Source organism: Lissotriton vulgaris, chromosome 11 (assembly GCF_964263255.1).
Source record: "Lissotriton vulgaris chromosome 11, aLisVul1.2, whole genome shotgun sequence".
Classification (NCBI taxonomy): domain Eukaryota; kingdom Metazoa; phylum Chordata; class Amphibia; order Caudata; family Salamandridae; genus Lissotriton; species Lissotriton vulgaris.
The window spans coordinates 259,936,423-259,952,911 of NC_141699.1; the positions used below are offsets into that span (position 1 = coordinate 259,936,423).

The window sequence follows — 16,489 nt, forward strand, 5'->3', positions numbered from 1 at the left end:
GTTGCGCGCACACACACACACTCTGCATACACACACGCAGGCACACACACACTGCATACACACACGCAGGCACACACACTACATACACACACCCTCACCCCCCCCCCCCCCCCCTTACTCACGGGCTCACCGCACACACAGTCACACACGCGCATCCACACACTCAAAGTGCCCATCTCCTGTCTCGCTAGGCTGATGCACCAAAAACACAGTATTTACATGTCCCCCCCCCCTACTCACCGGGCTGACTCAGGAGTCCCCTGCTGCTCTCGAGGCCGGTCTTTCCTCCTCAGGTGTGCAGGGTTAGCGGCTCAGGCTCGGCAACAGCAGGCGACGCAGAAGGTGATGACGAGCTCCCTAGACGTCCGATGTGCATGCTCACGGCACAAGGAAACGCGCACAGCGTGACTTGCTCCGTACAGCTGAGGTGCATGCTCACGTACAGCTGAGGTGCATGCTCCCGTACAACTGAGGTGCATTCTCACGTCGTTATCCTTCGCATGTTTCCGCTTTTATTTATTTCATTTCGCGGCCGCAAATGCTTGTGCGGCCGCCAATGCTTGTTACCTGAAATCAGGAGAGAGCCCGCCGCAGCAGAGCCGTCCCGCTGAAAGCTCCAGCCAGCGTAGGACGCTCCCTCCGCAGCTGCGTGTCTCAGGCATTTCGAGCAGCAGGTGAATCCAGCTCTGATTTAATCACCCTTGTTTATTGTTAGTGCTTAGCCGAGTAAACGGCAGCCCAGTGCTCCTGTTGAGCAGGGGGCGCCCTCGGGCCTACTCCTAGTATCATCACTGGCGTAGCTAGGGGGGGGGCGAGGGGGGCGGTCCACCCCAGGCGGCACTATTTTGGGGCGGCGGCCTGTACAAATTCTTTGGGGACACTCAAGTGTCATTAGTAACTTCCCTGTCCATGAATAAATTATACCGGACGCCACAACGGGCCGCCAGTGCCGCGCAGCCCCCGTGTGAAGTGCAAGAAGCACATCTACTAAATTGTAAAAGCTGCCTGCATTGCACGTATGGTGCGCGTGCGCGATGTACCGCGTTTGTGGGTCCCTTGCCAGGCCGTCAATCTCTTAGCGCGCGAAAGCGCTACCAATTAAGGGAAGGGCAATGCTGTAGTCCCGGTACTGCGATTTCTCGCAAATTAATGGGGTAAGTGGCACGTCTGCCGTGTGTTGACTGTAGCGTGGGACAGGCTCCCGCGTAAATCTGCACAGAAGCTGCTCCCAGGAACAGATGCAGGCACGGCGGCACAGGTGCTACGCCATGCTGCCCCCGCCTGACCGTGTGTCACTAGTGGAAGCAATCATGAGTCCGGAGACATCTAGTAAATCTGCAGCTGGGTCATCAAGGTTGCCTGACATATTCCTAAAGTAAGACTCAGATATGTTTATAGTCTATTGACCCTAGTGCCACTTATTGACTTTCTAGCAACTTCCAGCAATGGTAGCAGTAAGGGGTCGTTACCTCAGAAACACACCCTCTCTGCGGTATTTAGGGACATCATTTTGGGAACAACGAGAAAGAACGAGAGGCAGCAACAACCCGTCTGCAGCTCCGCCGAACTGCCATCTCCCCAGCCCACCTGGCAGCGACGCCTCCTACATAAAGTACCATCTGTACAAAGTAAGTGAGCGGCGGTAATTTTACTAAAGCACTTCTGGCATGATGGTAACCATATTTTGATTGCTTGGAGTGCCATGCACACTCACTCAGCCTTGTTAATAGCGGGTGGCATAGCATCGCATGCTGGACAACACCGGGGTCAGTGTGCTCAGCTAATCCCTTTTAATTATAATACTGCTCAGTACTGTCACGTAAGTGACAGGCCTGAATGAGCGGCTGTATTTTTCCTAAAGCAGTGCATTTAAGTCATGCTACCTTTAACCATAATTGCTTAGAGAAGTAGCCCTTGCAACATGAAGTTGGAAAACTTTCATTTTTTTACGGAGGGTGAGTGAAAGTGCATGCTGGGTGGACCCCGGGGCCGTGTGCTCACTGCTAATAGAATTTAATTATTTATATTAGTGCTCAGTACTGCCTTCACTTTTGAAGTAATACAGCCTCCGGCCTGACTATCTGCTGCGCAGTAAAGGCTGACTGGCAGCTGTGAGTTCTGTGTTGGGGCCTCTCACATCCTGTTTGACTCCCCGGCCCCGGGTGTCCCATGTGGGATAGAGCGACCTCAGCGATGTTCCTGTACATGATTGCCAAGGAGGAACCCGGGGCCCAGCAGTCGATGTTACTCACCTGGTTAAACAGTACAATCAGGTTACAAGGGCACTAAATTAGTGAATTGTCTTTCCGTCTCTGGTGCTTTGTAGCATTTGTTTAAAGATCTTCTTAGAGTTTCTCATTGTTAAAATTGGTGTAATTTCTGATATTTATGTTTCATTCGTCTTCATTGCTTGATTTTGTTTGCAAGGAAGTGTCAATCATAGTCGTTCAAATGTCACTCATAATTACACCGAAATTATAAAAATATCACACATTGCAATCTGAAACCTTAGCAGCTATGAGAGTACTGTTAATCGGTATTCACTGAGAGCGGCGTGTCTACTCTGTGTTCGCCAGGTCGGTGTAACATTCTGCGTGAAACAAGCCCTTAGCCTGACAAACTTCGCCACCACAGAGCAGCCCCCTCAACCCTGATTGCGGGGGTTCGACCTAGAAAAATCATGTATACTAAGGCCTATTCTAAAGTTCCACCCGGCACGTCTGTGCGTAGATCGTTTAATCTAAATGCTCGGATTTAATCCCATAGGTTAATTTAAAAAAAATATGTATGTTGTTTGTTGCCTCAAAGTAGAATGATTTTTTTCTGTGTTAGGCATATTAGGTATGTATACGTGAATGTGATTCTTCGCACTTATTATTACCCAAAGCCACAGCCTCCCACATTCCCATGTCACTCAGCACATTATGTATAGGGGTGTATAGTTGCCAAATAAAGTGGCTGCTAGGGAGGTTGGTGTCCTCAATCAACAGGACCACTCATATTCAAAATCTAGCACTCCTCAGACTCCAGAATTGTGACCCTTCTGTTGCTCTGTAGTGTGTGCATGGCATTTTTCCATAACCCTTTTGCTGAAAGTTGCTGGCTTATGGCAGTGGATGTTGGCATACAGCATGTCTGTACCCTGACTCCCCTGTGTAGAAGTCCAGCTATACTTGCAATGGGCCCGTTCTTGCATCTTCTTCCCAAGTGCACAAGGATCGCGACTGTGAGTTTGAATGTTCCTTGTAAAACATAAATGCGTGTGTAGTCGGGTATTCAGTCCACCCTGCATTTCTGTTTAAAGCCTGCAGCACAGCAAGTGTTAAAAGACCCCACAAATCCAACACCCCACCTTCAGATCCAGATACACGCAGGTAAGTGCAAAAGTAGTCTGTCTTGAGTGACAGTCACGACGCACTACGATGAGAGTACCCGTCTGTGAAAATGTGGCATTTCGGCTGTTTGGAAAGAGCTCAAATAATAAACCAGGCAAGAAGAATCACTAAACTCCATGCTGCTCTCTCTGTCCTACATGGGACCTCGGCCCAGACTTAACAGGGTGTGAGAGGCCCCTAACACAAATCTCAATTGCCTCAGGCCTATACCATAAATTCATTATAGTCAGCTGACTCACGGTCTCCGACCGCCGCAGGTAGCATGTGAGTGATAGCATGATTGCTGGGCAAGCTTCGGTAGAGCTTGTGAGACACCCATTGCGGTCACAGTCAGGCAGGCTGACAAATATGTTTAAACGTATTTTTTTTTAAAATCACAAAAGTATAAATAAGCGAGTAACCCTGGGTTGCTGTACGCAGCCCTCTACAACTGCGAGTTCACATAGTTAACACTTACTTGCAATTGTTAACAGACCAATGTAAAACTAGCATTCCAATGATACATGTGAGAAATATTTGTGCGCAAAATGTAACAGTGAGGTGAGATTCAAAATTCCTCACACAATCACAGGACTACGGATGCCATGTGCGGCAATCTGAGGGATAGCCCCGGGCGCCACAAGCTCTAGCTACGCCTCTGAGTATCATCAATGGGTTAAATGAATGCAGTTCAGTGTGGTAGTCCACATCACCACACTGAAATGCATTGTCACACATTGATAGCGCCTCAACTGTCTGCCGGAGCTCTGCTATTTAGCACCTACAAACTTCGCAAAGCTTAGCTGGCAGCGTGCAGTACTTGCAGCAGGCTTGGGGGCTGGCTACAAAGTTTTACCCGACACCGCGGACATTTCACTGACACCAAGGCAGTTTCGAGGGAGTCTTCACTCATGTTTTCATTGGCCCAATCACCAGCAGCATGATAGGTGGACCCAGCCAGCTGCCCATGCAGCAAGCAGCAGTTTGGTAGCCAGCGGGGGTCTGCAGCTGCAGGCAGCCTGCACAATGCGACCAGCCATTAAATTAGATTTGGACCGCAGACACTGCTGGAGAGTGTGGTTGTGTGCTGGAGCGCTGCTATTTAGCACCTCCACGGACTGGGCAAAGCTTTACTGGCAAAGCACGGTCCATGCACTGATTGCAACCCCTTCTTGTACAGTTTGGCAAAAGATCCCTGTGCCATTCATACTGCTTCATATAGCATGCGTCGAAAGCCTTGCCGGTAAATCCCCTCTGTGCGCCTGACACACGATCTTGCTTCCCCTTTACCCCGTTTGCCAGTTCGTGTATCCTTGAAAGGCAGAGCAGGTCATGGATTTACTACCACCAGGACCCAGTTTATTGTGCTAATGTGCGACCATGCCGATCCTTTTCCGACTGTCACACAGGCATGGCTTGTTTGTCCCGCTTCTTTCGAAAAACGACAGCAATCGCACATTTATTCCTTTTGACTGTATTTTCTTGGTGCGATTTACCGATGCTGAGTTCCAGCGTTCCTCAGCCTTCACTCGTTTTTTAAAAAAGACCTTCACACTTGAGCGAACAAGGACGCTTTGGAAGTTTTGATGGGAAAAGCCAACCTGCTGCCTTATTAACCCAGATCCTCCGCTGATGTGACGTTCTACCATTTACCTGGCCTCCCAGTTTGTATCGCAGTGCAGGCAGAATCCAAAGGTTCTCACTAAGTATTAGTATTCCGTGTTTGTCTGTTGTGCACAAAATCGGCCCAGGTGCAAGTATTTTGAGCTCCGAAACTGCATTGTTTTTTTAAAAAAAGAATGCAAATTTGCTTGCGTAAACTGAAGTTACGTTCGCTTGTTCTAGTATGTGGAGCATAACTTATTTTGGAATGCCAGTTTTGCCTTTAGCAATTCAGTGTTAGTGGATAGCTTGTGGTGGCCGTTTCCCTATAGAACTGATTTTGATTCCCGAATTTAATGCATTGTTTTTCTCTGTTTGTGGGCAGATTAAGCGCAGCTGCAAATAACTTGTTTTGAGATTTAGTAACATACTATAAAACTATATAACAACCGAATGACAGGTGGGCAGACAGTTTCATTAGTACCAGGGCTTTAAATGTGCCTACCCCCTGCCAGTGTACTTTTATTTTTTACATTCAAGTCTGTTTTTTCCCTTGTTTTTCTGCCATTCTGCCCTCTGTTAGACTCTTTTTTGTGTGCCTTTCTGCCCTCTGTTAGACTCGTTTTCCCCTTTTTTTCTGCCCTTTTACCCTCTGTTAGACTCGTTTTTTGTGCCTTTGTGCCCTCCGTTAGGCTCGGTTTTTGTTCCTTTCTGCCCTCTGTTAGACTCGTTTTTCCCTTGTTTATCTGACCTTCTGCCCTCTGTTAAGACTCATTTTTTTGTGCCTTTCTGCCCTCTGCATCACCACATCATCACTCAGCGCTACCCCAGTATCACTCAGAACCACCACATTATCACTCTGCACCACCACAGCACCACTCAGCACCACCACATTATCACTCAGCACCGCCCAATTATCATTCAGCACCACCACAGCACCACCACAGCACCACCACAGCACCACCCAGCACCACCATGCACCACCACATTATCACTCAGCACCACTCAGCACCACCACATTATCACTCTGCACCGCCACATTATCATTCAGCACCACCACAGCACCACCCAGCACCACCACAGCACCACTCAGCACCACCACAACACTCAGCAGCACCACCACATTATCACTCAGCACCACCACATTATCAATCAGCACCACCACTCTGCACCACCACATTATCACTCAGCACCGCCCCATTATCATTCAGCATCACCACTCAGCACCACCCAGCACCACCACAGCACCACCCAGCACCACCACAGCACCACCCAGCACCACCATGCACCACCACATTATCACTCAGCACCACCACATTATCACTCTGCACCGCCACATTATCATTCAGCACCACCCAGCACCACCACAGCACCACCCAGCACCACCACAGCACCACTCAGCACCACCACAACACTCAGCAGCACCACCACATTATCACTCAGCACCACCACATTATCACTCAGCACCACCACATTATCAATCAGCACCACCACTCTGCACCACCACATTATCACTCAGCACCGCCCCATTATCATTCAGCATCACCACTCAGCACCACCACAGCACCACCCAGCACCACCACGCACCACCACATCACTCGGCACCGCCACATTATCATTCAGCACCACCACAGCACCACTCAGCACCACTCAGCAGCACCACTCAGCACCACCACAGCACCACTCAGCACCACCACAACACTCCGCACCACCACATTATCACTTAGCACCACCACATTATCACTCAGCACCACCACATTATCACTCAGCACCACCACAGCACCACTCTGCACCACCACAGCACCATTCCGCACCACCACAGCACCATTCCGCACCACCACAGCACCAATCAGCAGCACCACTCAGCACCACCACAGCATCACTCAGCACCACCACAGCATCACTCAGCACCACCACAGCATCACTCAGCACCACCACAGCATCACTCAGCACCACCACAGCATCACTCAGCATCACTCAGCACAACCACAGCATCACTCAGCACACCCACAGCATCACTCAGCGCATCCACAGCATCACTCAGCGCATCCACAGCATCACTCAGCGCAACCACAGCATCACACAGCGCAACCACAGCATCACACAGCGCAACCACAGCATCACACAGCGCAACCACAGCATCACTCAGCGCAACCACAGCATCACTCAGAGCAACCACAGCATCACTCAGCGCAACCACAGCATCACTCAGCGCAACCACAGCATCACTCAGCACCACTACAGCACCACACAGCACCACTCAGCACCACCACAGCATCACTTGTTCAAATATGTTCTCTCAATGTTTCAAGCTTTATTACAAATTACACAAAAAAAGTTAAATAATGCTATTGGTGTCACATTTGCAAATTCTATAAATATTGGCATTTACAATAACAAAATTAATACATTTGCTATTATAAAAACATAAACATAACTTAAAAAATTATTAGATTTACAAGACCAATAGCTCCAACTTTTCTAATGCGAGACCTATTGCATTTCCAATGCTTGTTGTGACTGTGTTTGCTTCTGACACCAGCAGTGCCCTGGCACCAGTACTTCACACAACAAACACACACCCAGTACACCAGTACCCTGGCAGACCGGCAGCTACATAGTGAAGAATCACTATTTGGTGTCCAACAAAAATGTTGGATACACAACTCCCAGTGCAACCCTAATATTTAAAAAGTTGATGAGTGTTAGAGACCCCTAAAGGCGAGTGCTTTAAGTGACTGTACCCACCTGCACAGAGATGTCTGGGAATATGTGGTGCTCCTTTCCCCTTTTCAAGTGGAATGCTGGTGGTGCATTGTCTATGCACGAGCCCCATGTCAACAATCTCTTTTCTCTGGACCCATGTCTGTAATATGGCGCAAGACGAAAAGGCAAATAATGCCCTCATGCAGATGAGGGAGCACACTCCTGAGAGTCTATCAGCACCCCTTGTGTCACATAAGGGGCCACACATGCTTCTGCGATGACTTCTCTGTTACCAAAGCGGCTGGGAGTCATAAAGTGGGTGCACAAGTCTGTTACACACTCGAGGCACCTAAGACTCTTTACTAAAAAGGTAATGTATTTCTATGTAAATCTGAATGCATGACTCTTTACTTTTTTTCCAAACCCATCCTCTTATGAAGAACTATCTCGGCACACCCTGAACGTGATAGGATCTCTCTGGTGTTACCAATCTAGAACTAAACAGATTGATAATTTAAACATTACTTATCAATGCTGGTCCCACGGATATGGGAACTGTGACATTAAAAGAGTCTATATTTGTCTGAATTGTAACTTGTGTAATAAATACCAAAAGGCAGGAAAATTCCTTCATTAAAAGCCGTGGGCCTGCTTCTCACTGTGAAAAGTGGCTACCATTCTTCTTAGTAATGTAACTGTTGCTGAGACCTACACATCAGCTACTCAATCATTCAGGTGTCTTGTAAAGTGCGACTACTCACTCTTGAGGGTCTCAAGGCACTGGGGGCGGGGGTGGGGGGTGGGTGTAGCTGCTGGTCCGATGGGGCACTGTGGTTCAGTCAAAGAGCCAGGCTTTGAGGTCCTTCCTGAAGTGAGGCAGAGACGCTGATTGCCCGAGGTGGAGAGGTAGTGTGTCCCAGGTCTTTGCTGTGAGGTAGGAAAAGGGTCTTCCTCCGGCTGTGGTCTTGCGGATAAGCTGTACGGCGGCCAGGTCCAGTTGGGCGGAGCGGAGGTCTCTGGTAGGTGCGTGGAATGCGAGTCGTTGGTTGAGTTATGCAAGTCCCGCGTTGTGTGTGGCTTTGAATGCGTGTGTGAGATGCCAGTTAACAAATTTGGAGGGCACTACTGCCCGGATGCCGATTCCAGAAGAGGCGCCCAAGGGCTAAGCTTCTCCCTCATTGGGAGCGACCTTGCTATTCAAGACAAGGAGAAGAAAAAGTGACTTGAAATCCTACCCTTCTATCATGGGACTGTTCATTACACAAATATACCGCCCACCCGCTTCCCAGGGAACCTGGAAGACTGTTTCAGGCTTAAAATTGACTGCCTTTCAACTGCCACATCACTACCCTGTGGAATTGGAAGGCCAGGCTGACTGGTGCAAAGACACTACAACTTTTCTTTCTGTAAAGCTGCACCACCTCTCATAGAAAAAAGTAATAATTGTGCTGTAGCTAACCATAAGAGGAAAAAGTGTTCACTTGTGAAGTGTTTGTGGCTCCCACACACAGATGGAGATAATAAAGTCCTGATTATGAAGGCTGACTGTGCAATAAAGGGTGCAAATTGTACAGCCAAAAATTTCCATCATTGATAAGTGTGTTAGCCAGCAGGTGTACACTTTGCACCGATTCCAAATTGCTAACTTCAGAATGAGTGATAGTGCAAATTGAATCTCATTTAGATGTGCACGAAATAGCATTTTGCGCTATTTACTCACCTGATTTGAAGAAGGCTCAAATAAAGAGGGTGCAAATGGGAGTCTGGGCCTGAAAAAGGATGAGCAACTCAGTTGTAATTAGCGGCTGGTGTTCGTGAATTCAGCAGATTTCCATGATGGAGATCTAGGATTACAAGTAAGTACATTTACCTTCCCTGCATCTTGAGGAGCAGATGCTGAGTCGTACCCTGTGATGCAAGCATTTTCTACCCGTTCCATGAACCAGCAGGGACGTGCCTCCTCATCAGTTCTGCCTGTTTGTAATCAGCACCTGGAGTGTAGAAGTGCTCCAGTGTTTAGGGAAGCCCTTATCAGCTCTATGTAAACGGCTGTGGGTGATAAGAAGGCCCAAGATAAGCAGGTTAATGACACACCTTTGCAAACAAAGCCTGTTACTATCAGCAGTGGTGACCTCTGACTTCCGTCCATCCTTCTCCCCTCTCGCCTTTTGCTCTCCAGCGTTCCAACCCAAACCCTCTACTTCTTTCTTCTCTTTGCTCCTCTTTTTACTTACTGTATTGATCCACCTTTATTCTGCTCATGCCCGTCTCTCTCGCCACTCTCCACCTTCCTTCCCTTATATTTCTTAATTTCTAATCCCTCTTCCTCACCTATAACCTCAAGCTATTCTTTTTCCCTTAGCTTCTCCTGCCCCTTTTTAGGTTTCGCTGGGGGGCGGAGCCGTTAGGCTCCTCCTCCAGAGAAATCTATTGAGTACAGTAAGCACTATGGAACACGCCCCCCCGTCCCATTGGCTAGCTCCATAAATGGAGCCTAGCCATTGGAGGAGGGGCCTGTCCATCAATGCCGGACCAGACACGGGGGCGTTCTCGAGATTCTTTGGCTTTTGCCGACGTCACGCGACGCCGGGAACGCCCCCGAGTCTGGTCCGGCCGGGCCGTGCTTGCTGCTGTCCTGCCTTGTGTCCCTCCTCCCGCCGTCCCCCCTCCCCCCTCCTCGCTGTCCTGTGCACGTTTCCGCCTCCCGTGTCCTCTCCCGCCCCCCTCGTCCTCTCCCGCCGATGAGCAAGGCAGAACTGCCGTGAGGACGTGAGATCTTTATGTGTGGGGAGCAGGGCTCGAGCTCCGAGAAGCATGTGCTGCATTTGAAAGAGGTCTATAAAACAGCCCAGTGTTTGTCTGTAAAGGTGGATTTATGGCCCCGGGCGAGCGTCCCCTCCTCTCCTCCCGTAAACGCTTCCTGCATGTGCTGCGTGTGTTGGGTGAGGCAGGAGGGGGTGCAGCGCAGTGTGCGCTGCCTGCTCCCCATTGTCAGGCAGCGCCGAGAGTGTGGAGAGACCTGCTGCTGCTTGCTGTTGTCCTCTGTTATCTCTCAGCGTGCTGCGAGGAGGGAAGCGTCGGCGCTGCTGCTCCTCTCCGCCCCCTCCCCTGGCTCCCCGCGCTGTGCTGTGTTTTCAGCCGGCAGCAGTCAGGACGCAGGATCAGTGCTTGCCTCCAGCGTGTGTCACAGTGCAGCGCGGCCAGAAGCTCTGCTCTAGGCACAGTACTCAGCCATTGCCGCACGTGTGCTGTCAGGGCCCGGCGCTGTAGCCGTATCCCCCCTTTTCTCCTAGGGAGGTAGGAACTGAGTGCTCACGTCTGGGAAGATGATCCACGTGTGTGTCCCTTGCTTCCCTATAAGCTACAAGCCGTCTTTTTGGGTAAGAAGCCACCCGTAGACAGTGCCAACTGAAAAGGAGTGCTCCGAATACGAGGCAGGGTAGAACGAATGCTGCCACACCAAAAACCCAAAGAAAACCCTGTATCCCGGTGATTTGCAGCTGTGCATCTTTTTACAAGGCAGTGGTGTCGCACAGGATTGTAAACGAAGGGCGACCAAACGTTCTGACATAACTATGACAACCACCAAAGAGGATGACACGAGTCTGACCACGAGGCATTTGGAGGGAGCAGCCCTCGGCTCGCAGGATTAATCACACGAGGGACTTTATTTGTAAACTAGAACCATTCGTGTGTTTGAGCCTGGTAATGTAAACGGGAGCCCCCAGCCTCCACCCGCTCTTGCAGCTGAGGAGCCCGAGGCTGCGAGGAAGGAATCCCCTCTTAGCTCCTTCGTGTAACCTAAACAGGTCCCGGGCAGACGGGGATATTGTATTTAGTCTGAGGCGACAGAGTGCTTCGAGCTATAGCGCCTGGGGAATAGAGCGCGAGGCGGGCGGGCGGGGTCAGCATTCTCGCAGGCACTAGCCGTGTCACTGGAGGAACGGTGTGTGAACACAATTGAAACTTCACACTACAGAGGAAGGTTCCTTACTTCAAGAGATGTGGGAGAACCTCACAGCGATGCCAGGCCCGGTGTCAATTAAAGGGGCGCAGAGGTACTAATGGTGCTGGGAAGAGGCGTCCACAGACGCGGGACACCCGGGGTCTGTGATTGACGGCAGCGGGTTGGTGTTTCAAGTGTCTGGGAATGGTTCAGCTCCACTCACATACTTCGGGGCATATTAGCAAGAAGCTCGTTAAAATTATCGCAGTTTTAGCGGCAGTTTCGATAATTTTAACGAGCTTGTTGCTAATATGCGCCAGTGTTTTTCATTTTGTAGAGGGAATAATTCCAATAGTATATAGTGAAGGCTTTATCTAGCGGTACATACCGCAGCTCAGTCGCTTCTAAGCACCCACAGACAGCTGTTATTAGGCAAATGACATAGCCGGCTGGACCCCCTGCTCATGTGTTGTCCACTTCACGAATAGGAGTGAAAATATCTGGCCTGTGGAAGTCCTCTAGTGAATGGTCAGCTGGAGGGCCTGAGGGGGGGAGGAGCGTGAATACATGAACGTAATTAACACTTAGGAAGCCATCAATGTTTTGTGTATGGCAAATGCAACCTCTGTATATTGGGGGGAGGGGGGGGTATTCAAGGTACCCCTCTTTTAAGAATCTTCTTAGAAGTGATCCATAATGAAGGGATCCTTAAAGAAAGGACCCTTGAAGGAGTCCCGATAGAAGGGGTCCATCCGGAATAGTGCAGGGCCCATATAGAGCGGAGCCGCTGTTGAAAGGACCCCTGTAGGAGGGGCCCCACGAAGAAGAATTACCTCTTGAGGTGAAAAGTGAGCAAGAGCCCGTGAACCTACAGCCTTTCTCCCACGTTAGAATCGGCGCCAGCACGGATTCCACGGGCAGCCTGCTTAGCTTGCCTCAAGCCCGCCCGCTTTCAGGCGCTCGCTCTTCAACTCGCTTCCCTGCTTCGAAATTACCATATTTGCAGAAAAGGTGATGGCGTAAGTGTCAAAAACACATCTGCGCTGACAGAATGTTTTTTTTCTTTTCACACTCGGTGCAGAGAACGAACCGCACACAAATGAAAAGCGTGCGAGTTGTGGCTTCGCTTTACACTCCGCGCTCATCTTCTTGACAAACACTTTTCCCGAGAGGGAAAGCGTTCTGCATTAATCCCGGTCTGTTTTTCATTTACATATCTGTGGCAATTCAAGCAGTAACTGCTACAGCGAGGCACTCATGTGCAAGACACGCGCTTGGCTGTCTTTTGGGAAGTTTTACGAAAAATAGGGTTTGTAGTTTATTCAATTTTTAGCAAAGCTACATGGGCTTATTTTCGGAAAAAAACTTGTTGTTTTCGTATATTCATCCCTTTACGGGATATTCTGGAGGCATCCAAAACAAGGGAAAAATCAGTAAGGAGAAGTGGAAGAAATATTGCTGAATACTAGTCAATAATGTGGGCTGTAGTGTCTCAGATTGAAAAATTTGGCAAGCCATATCACTTAAAATTACTGAACACAAAGTCAGTCAATGAAGCCAATTATAGGCCTTCGCCTGGCTAATGGCCCGCACCTCAGGGGGCTCCTAAGGAGGTATAGGCAGGGACATTGGAATTTTGCGGCACTGTAGGGCCAAATTATGTGGCAGGGTTGTTTAAATTATGTGGAAAAAAAGGCAAATTATGCAGAATAATGCAACACTTTTTGTGATAGTATTACTTCGTTTGTAATTTTTGCTCATGGTAACACTGTCTGGGCAAAGATTTAACCAGGTTACTAACAATTTAACCCAGAAATACAGAAATAAGCAGTTGACAAATGACCAGTCTGCAAAGACTTACCACTATGTCGGAAGCTTGTTGCCACACTTTTAGTAACTTTTGGTCTGTTTGTACTAGAATCTTTTCTTTGTTAAAATCTGCAAATTATGCAGCAGTTGACGGATTTTGAGGCAAATGTGGCAAATCCACAATTATGCGAAAGACGCAGCAGCTGCATAGTCACATAATTCCAGTGGCCCTGGGCATAGGTTAATACTTAACATTTTATTGAAAATATAGTTATTCCTTCTAAAAAGGCACTTGTCTAGTGTGGCAGATGGGGCCTAGAGTCATGACTGACATCCACTGACTACAGTCTGAGGAACATGATTGGCTACCCCCACTCTCAATATTCCAGTTAGTGTGGAAATTGCTTTTATTTGTTGCTCCTGTAGCACCAGCATTCAGCAGTACACTGTTTCACAGTGCTTGGCACTCAGAGGCAGCTTTTTGGATGGGAAGCAATGAGGAAAAAAAACACACCTCACAGCTTCTTAGTGGTCTGTTAAAGTTCTGTTCCATTCCGCTCCTCTCCTCTCCTCTCCTCTCTCCTCTCCTCTCCTCTCCTCTCCTCTCCTCTCCTCTCCTCTCCTCTCCTCTCCTCTCCTCTCCTCTCCTCTCCTCTCCTCTCCTCTCCTCTCCTCTCCTCTCCTCTCCTCTCCTCTCCTCTCCTCTCCTCTCCCTTGTCGTTGTCTTTTCTTTATTTTATTCCATCTATGCTTATTTTTCTTAGATTTTCTTACTTCTATTATGTTACCTAGTAGTCACTATCGAATTGTTGTGCATACAAGTTGTGGTACAGTTCGTAAATATCCTTGATTATGGGCTATATATAGAGTTATGGATAAAGTTAAACACTCCTAGATCTTCTGCGGTAGGATGGTAGTTAGTCGCGAGTGTGCTTATATTCGCGAGTGCGGCCAGTAGCATATTTTCTGTGACTTGCCTTCAGTAAGAAAGAGTTCGACGGTTGTGGCCTCTCACTGCTGCGGCCCAGCTCATGCACGCCTTCCGTGGAGAGCTCAATTTTTATCTGTACTCTAAAGAGGTGATAGGTTGATTGTGGCACTAGTGGTGCAATGAGTTCACCACAGAACCTGGAGCCGTGTTTGTGAATTGACATAGAGGCAGTCATGTGGGAGGTTTTATGGGTGCACTTGGGGGATCTTTCTCCCAGGATAGTCTGGCCTGTTTTGTCAAAGCTCTTCAGGCATGATGCATTTGACCTTCCATTCCACTGGGAGCCAGTGAAGTCATTTTAATGTAGTTTGGACACATACATAACTTAGCAGGTTGATTTGCAAACATCTAAATGGCACCCAAAACATAAACGTGATTAAAAAAAGGAATGTGAGAAAATGTTCTTTGGGGGGACATATCTGTAGGCACACGTGAACTACTGCAGGATGGGTTTCTCTTTCAGTAAGAATAACAGGCAGCAATGTACACACTAAGGCCACAGAGACTCCTTTAGCCCACAGCACCCTAAAGATCTGTATCTGCAGAGAGGTCAAGACTAGTAGCTAAAATAAATTGCAAGGGTGGACAAAGATGAGCAAAGTAAAGGGGAAAAAAGTATAACAAAATACATGGAATTTGTGTCATTGCATGATTCACACAGGCCCTAAAAATTCAGCTGTTACACTTTCCAACCAATGAACAGAGAGCTGGCCCAGTTGTCAACAGTTTCACTCTGAAGTAAAATCGGCATTTCCAGTCCACCCCTTACTAATTGAATGTCAAACATGGTTGGAAAAGAGGTCTTACATAATTTCTCGCGTGATTCATGAAGGGTTAAATCCCTGCCAGCCCTAATTTCCTCTGGTCACTTGCTTTCAAAGGCTCGCTCCCAGCCCTGCCATTTCTCAGGCTGCCAGGCGGGTTGTATGGCTGGTGAAAGTTAATAGGCATGCTTGCCTTTCCTCGGCCTCCTGTCACTCTGCCTGCGAGTACCAGCCAGCCCCTGGGCTGACTTAGGGAAGAGGGGCAGGGGGCACATGTTTGCACGTCTCTGCTTTTACTAGCGTCACCCTGTAGTGGAGCCCGCGCACACAGGCCTTCTTTGTGCCTCGTAAAATAGCATGATGCAAAAATGCCCAACCTGGGTCCCCACGGTTAGAGAGACTCATTGTTCCGAGCAGTGAGCATGGGCGCCAGCCAGAGCCGGGAAGCTGAGCTTTCGCACACAATACCTGTTCAGTCTGCTCCATGAATCCTGGCTGTGGATTGTTTCCATGGATGTGGGGAACAGGTAATGGCGGGAGTGTTTAACCATTGTGTTTCCAAGGCCTCCACCACCGCTAAAGGCACAGTCTGCACTAAGCATGTTAAAGCACCACAACCATATTCCAGTTCCTGCAAGGAAGATGACAAACGAGGGTGATTCTGGCAGGGGCATCCACTGTGGACCACCACCCACGAGCACGACACATCTCCAAAACACATGTCACAGTGCAGTACATGGTATAGGCCAATTCTACTACAGTACCTGCTTCAGTGCACACTTGCACTGAGAGCAACTGCTGTGCTGTGACAGCTGTGTGGGCGGATGGCTGTGAGAGCTGTGAGAGCTGTGTGGGCTGTGTGGGCTGTGAGAGCTGTGTGAGCTGTGTGGGCTGTGAGAGCTATGTGGGCTCTGAGAGCTGTGTGGGCTCTGAGAGCTGTGTGGGCTGTGAGAGCTGTGTGGGCTGTGAGAGCTGTGTGGGCTGTGTGGGCTGTGAGAGCTGTGTGGGCTGTGAGAGCTGTGTGGGCTGTGAGAGCTGTGTGGCCTGTGTGGGCTGAGAGCTGTGTGGGCTGAGAGAGCTGTGTGGGCTGTGAGAGCTGTTGGCAATGTAAATAACAATGCCATTTATTTATAAGTAAAAAAAAAAGAAATGTCATGAGCTATACCAATAACTCTAACTTTTCCAAAGGCGAAACCATTGCATTGTAAATGCTTGTTCCTCTCCTCTTTCGTCCTCACCCATTTCAGTTTCCTTCTTCCTACCAGACACTCTTCTTCTCATGATCTCAACTCTTGTT

General features: G+C 48.9%; 1 protein-coding gene across 6 annotated transcripts in view; it reads left to right on the forward strand.

Annotated features, from left to right (window-relative positions):
• The window catches only part of GAL3ST1 (galactose-3-O-sulfotransferase 1), a 226,085-nt gene that overhangs the window by 152,522 nt on the left and 57,074 nt on the right, over nucleotides 1–16,489 (forward strand). The gene's annotated exons all lie outside the window — the stretch shown is intronic.